A 6,269-nucleotide genomic window follows, 5' to 3' on the forward strand; every position below is an offset into this window, starting at 1 on the left:
AGTTTCATTACACTGTTTATTTCAATAATCTAGATTTAAACACGTTTCATATAAAATATGATAAACAAAAAATCAACAAAAAACTCACTTGGTGCTTTATTTGTTTCTTGCAAATCTCTAAATGTATTTTTCTAAGTTTGATTCTTTCATCTTTATTCTTACATATATTTGGTGTCTGTTAAAGGGATAGTTCACCCAAAAATGACAATTCTGTCATCATTTACTCACCCTCAAGTTGTTCCAAACCTGTATGAGTTTCTTTGTTCTGCTGAACACAAAGGAAGATATTTGGAAGAATGTTTGTAATCAACAGATCTCGGTCCCCATTGACTACCGTAGTATATTTTTTTCCTACTATGGAAGTCAATGGGGACCGAGATCTGTTGATTACAAACATTCTTCCAAATATCTTCCTTTGTGTTCAGCAGAACAAAGAAACTCATACAGGTTTGGAACAACTTGAGGGTGAGTAAATGATGACAGAATTTTCATTTTTGGGTGAACTATCCCTTTAATTGTTGTACTTCTTTTTTTTTTTATAAAATTCTTTGCCAATATGTTAATGAGAGGTAAGATAAATGTAGGAATAAAGTATGAGGTTGACACTTTTCCATTAATTTACTTAAAAGTTACTTACTCTAGATAGATAGTGTGACGGCCTGATGGCCTGGCCTGTTTCCTTGTGTCTGGTTTGTTCTGTGTTGCAGGGGGCGTGGCTATAGCTTGTCAGTGAGATTGGGGACACCTGGACCCAGGTGTTTCACGCCTTCATAAACCTACCACTCTCCTTGTTCCAGTAGAGCCCCTCTCTCCCGTGCATTAATTGTTTTGTTCATGCAACACGCAACAGCATACATTCCATTCATCCAAACATGCACCTCACTCTACTGACCTTACTGACTTTCACACTTCATGGTTGTATTATGTTACGTTAGTTGTTGTAATGGTGTTTTTGTTTAGTTAATAAATTTCATTTTTTGTGGTTTAAAACTGCGTCCTTCTATTTTTATCTTGGCTTTAGAGCCAGGTCATGACAATAGATATCGTCCTCCCTGCCAATCCATCTCTACAGCACGACTTCACTATCCAGCTAGATTCATCATCAATCACCCCATCAAGGTCGGTCAGAAATCTTGGAGTAACATTTGATGACCAGCTGACCTCCACAGATCACATTTCAAAGACAGATCGATCATGCAGGTTTGCACTGCACAACATCAGGAAGATCAGGCCTTTCGGTGATGGCGGAACGCCACTGAGCGCCTTCAACCCTTCAAACAGCCAAACAACTTTAGATATAAAAATTATGCATTAAAAAGAAACAACGGATAAGGAAGATGACATAATATAAAACCTGCTGAAAGTCGATTGCCGTTTTATTGTATTGACGGCGGATTTAAGGACTGCTAATCTACTAACAAACATTACGCTCACGTGGCCCGCGCTTTTGCCTTTGAACGATGTTACGTTCAGGCCGTACTCCGACAAAATTTGAAGACATTGTCGAGGCTATTCAGACTGCCGTGAGTGAACAATCGGCTTCTTTTACTGGAACATTGCAAGGAGAAATCCGGAATCTACGAACAGAATTGAAGTCCGACATCTCGGAAGGTATTTCCACACTTCGATCGGAACTGTCGGCTCTCTCTATCAGTCTGAACGTACTGAAAGAACAGACCAAAGAAAATGATATAAAACTTAAGCAGTGTATTTTAGCAACTAATACACTTCAAAAAGAACAAAAAAGCCTCACCGGATCTATTGAAGAGTGCCACAGCCAAATTGAAAAACTCACATTGAGGCTGGTGGACCAGGAGGACCGGGCACGAATCAGTGGATTGAAGGAAGGAGCAGAAGGCAGTAATGTACTGCAGTTTCTTTCAACTCATCTCCCGCTATGGATACCTGCTTTCAAGGATAGGCCACTGGATTTGGAATATGGACACCGAATATACAGTGGAAATCATGTTGGCCATCCACGAACTATGATCTTCAAATGTCTGCGATACAGTACGAGAGTGGCGATACTAAAAGAAGCCCGACGGGTGAAACCAATCATGTATGCGGGAAAAGAGCTGCGGTTTTTTGTGGATTACAGCAAACACACGGCACTTAGGAGGAAAGTTTTAGGCGACATACGCAACAGGTTGACAAAAGAGGGCATCGCTAATTTTCTACTTCATCCAGCAACTCTCAAGGTAACCATCGGAAAAGAAGTCATGCTGTTCAAATGTGCAGAAGGAGGCGAATTTGCGAACAGCCTCAATCTGGACCACTTATTGGGCTCGGATGATGGGGCAGTTGGGTCAGAGATGATCAGTTCCCTGCCTCAGGATAACAGTGAATCTGCCAAGTAGGCTGATCCCCTTTTCCTTTTTCTCCTTTGTTTATTACAATTATTTTGGACTGGATAATAAAAGATGTTCCAAATGAAGTAATTCGTAGGTTAGACTACAAACAGAGATGGGAAATATAGGAATTATTGTTTTGAAAGTTAACAAAGATAAGTGGGTTTAATTACTATTTTTAGATTGATGTGGATATATATGACCTTAATGAACAGCCTACTTTCTTTTGTTAATTTAATAAGCATGCATAATTGTTGATGTTATTCTTTTTTTTCCCCAAGTTTTGGTGGCTGTAAGAAGGGGAAATAGGTGCTCACAGGAGCACAACTCTCCATCCACTAATCATGGAAGATAATATAGATAGAGGGATGGGGAGGGGATTGAGTGATCTACTGGAAAGTTGGCCTGGCAAGTATATTGATATTTTACACAGCATTTATGCACAAATAAAGTGGTGGTCTTTGATTACAGTTAAATGTTTTACATTTCCTTTTGACACTAATGACTAATCTTTCTGTAATATCATGGAATGTACAAGGTTTGAATAGGATAACTAAGAGAACTGCCTGTCTGGAGTACATAGATAGTAAACATATTGATATAGCACTGATTCAGGAATCACATCTTACAAAGGAGTCTGTGAACAGTTTTAGTAATGCCAAATATGAAGTTGTAGCTTCATCTTCAGCAGATGATAAAACAAAAGGTGTGCTAGTTGTAATCAGACGCTCATTAAATATAAACATTATTGACATGGGCAATGATATGGAAGGTAGGATTGCTTATATTAAAGCAGATATTTCTCATTTGAAAGTTGTTTTTGTCAGTGCCTATGCTCCAGCTAACTATGATAAAACATTCTTTTCAATATTAACAAATATGCTGATGAATTTGTCAGAGTATTATTTATTTATTGGAGCTGATATGAATACTATAATAAATCCGATGTTGGATAAATCAAATCCTTTAGCAAGCAGTTCCCAGTTATCCTGTTCCAAGGCTTTGCAACAATGCATGTTGGATCTTAATTTGTCAGACTTATGGAGATTCTATAATCCAGTGGCCAAAGAGTATACTTTTTTTTTCCAACAGACATAAATCATATTCAAGAATAGATTATATTTTAGTTTCTTTAGATTAACGTATTTAGTTGCAAATTTTATATTAACCATATACCAAACAAAAAGCACCCCGTTGGAGGTTTAATACCACTTTAATATCAAATAACGAATTTTGTTTTCAATTCAAATCTAAATTAAGTGAATTTCTTTCTTTTAATAAGGACTCAGTGGAAGATTTCAGGTTTATTTGGGAGGCGACTAAAGGGTTTATAAAAGATAATGTCACATCATTTGCTTCCTTTCAAAATCGCTCTCGTCAGCAAAGAATTGTTGAGTTGGAGAAACAGTTGGCATCAATGGAAAGAGCACAACAGAACTCCTTTGCTTCTTTACGAACAGGTCAGCTTAGTCTGGTGAAAAGTGAGCTTAATTCATTATTTAGAGAAAAAGCTGAGTTTCTAATTCAAAAATCCAGAGAACATCATTACTTTAATGGTAGCAGGCCCTCACATCAGCTAGCCCTTCGGCTTCGCTCTAACGAACGGCGGGCTTGCATTTCTGCAATACAATCTTCAGATGGAAATATAGTAACTACTCCAATAGAAATTAATGCAACCCTCGTTTGTTTTTATAAAAATCTTCAATAAAGAGAGATTTCAGAATTTCTTTACCGATGTAAATATAAGGAAACTATCTGAAACAGAAGCAGTCAATTTAGGAGAAAATATTTCCTTAGAAGAATTATGGGATTCAGTACAAGAAATTAAGTCGGGAAAATCTCCTGGACCAGACGGTATTCCCATTGAGATTTATAGTACTTTTTGGTCTGAATTAGGTCCCATGCTCCTGGAAATGATAAATACATCTATTAGAAGAGGTTATTTTTTAAGACAAACAAATACAACATTAATATCTCTACTTCTCAAAAAACATAAAGATTCAATGTTCTGTGCTAGTTATCGTCCTATATCATTAATTAATGTTGATATGAAGATATATGCCAAAGTATTAGTGCGCCGTCTAAATCAACATCTTGAGAATCTTATTCATTGTGATCAAACAGGCTTTGTGAAGGGGTCGTTTTAGTTCAGACAATATGAGAAGATTATTGCACATCCTCTATTTCACCTCCGATTTTCTGACGTCATGTGGAATTTTAACGCTTGACGCAGAAAAGGCTTTCGATAGACTTGAATGGGATTACTTAGATCACATGGCTTTATTAGATCACATGGGGCTTGGTGAACAATTTATTAAGAATATTAAAGTTTTGTACGCAAATCCATGTGCAATGGTGTTATCTGGCAATATTTGCTCCTCACATTTTACAATTTCTAGAGGTTCTCGCCAGGGATGCCCACTGTCTCCGTTATTATTTATTCTATCTCTTGAACCTCTTGCTCAAAAAGTACGTCAATCTACAAATATTTTACCCATCATAATAAACTCCACTATTCACCATATATCAGTTTATGCAGATGATGTGCTTCTCTTTATTAGTAAAATCTCGCAGTCGCTTCCTCATGTCCTGAAGCTATTTTCAGACTTTAGTAGTATCTCAGGATATAAAATAAACTGGCAAAAATCTGCTCTCTTTCCCCTAAGTAGCTCTGGCGATGATTTAACTCAAATTAAGATCCCAATTGTGAATCAATTTAAATATTTAGGAATTGATATTTTTCCAACTTTAGAATCTACAGTTAGTAAGAACTATATAAAAGTTTTGGAAAAAATCAAAAAAGATTTGGGGAATTGGATGTCAAGGCCTACAGTATATCTTTTGATGCTAGGATTTCTGTTATAAAAATGATGGTGTTACCGCAAGTAAATTTTGTTAGCTTTATGTTGCCTTTGAGTCCACAGATTGAGTACTGGGGTAGTTTACATAGTTTAATCACTGGTTTTATCTGGAATAACAAAAGACCAAAGATTAAACTTACAACTCTTCAGAGAGAAAAATTAGCCGGAGGTTGGGGAGTCCCAAATTTTAAAGTCTATCATTGGTGTTTCGTATTGCGCACTATAAAATCTTGGCTAGACCCCACAAAATCTGTTTGTTGGCGCTCTCTGGAAGAGAAATTAGTTTATCCGTATAGATTACAAGATCTAATTTATGCAGAAGTTCCTTTAAAACAAGCCAAAATGCGTTTCGGGCCTATTATTTTTAATCTTTTACTAATCTGGAAGCTTGCGACTAACAATACTGATTATTAAAAAAAGTGGCATTACCATACGCCAATATTTCATAATCATAATTTATTGCCAGGGGATCGGACAGTGGCCTACCCAATATGGGCGAATAATGGAATTTATCTACTTGGACAGTTTTTCAACACTAATGGTCTTCGTACATTTCAAGATTTGAAGGAAAGCTATAATTTACCTGGATTTTCTTTTTTTATATATATTTTCAGCTTCGTTCTGCCTTAAAGGCATATGGAGTCCCATGGGAATGTAAACTTCCAAAACATGATTTTACAAATCAACTGTACAACGTAAACACTAAGGGAATTGTTTCCACAATGTATTCTCAAATAATGCAAAGTTCTTATAAACTAATTACAATTCAAACAACTTGGCAAAATGATTATGATTTCATTTCCCCTACAATAGCTTGGAAAACTATTTGGAATAATATTAACCAAGCATCAAAAAATCCTAATCATCGATCCATTCCCTTAAGATTTGTATATAGAACTTATTTAACGCCCAGAATCAGACATCTGATTAAGTTAGAGTCATCTCCTCTCTGTCAGCTGTGTTCACAGGGCAGTGTAGGTACTTTTCTTCATATGTTTTGGGAATGCTCTGAAGTACAGTCCTTTTGGTTACAAGTTACTAAATCTTTATCTGAAATTAT

This window comes from Leuciscus leuciscus (assembly GCF_965113295.1).
Source record: "Leuciscus leuciscus genome assembly, chromosome: 15".
Lineage (NCBI taxonomy): Eukaryota > Metazoa > Chordata > Actinopteri > Cypriniformes > Leuciscidae > Leuciscus > Leuciscus leuciscus.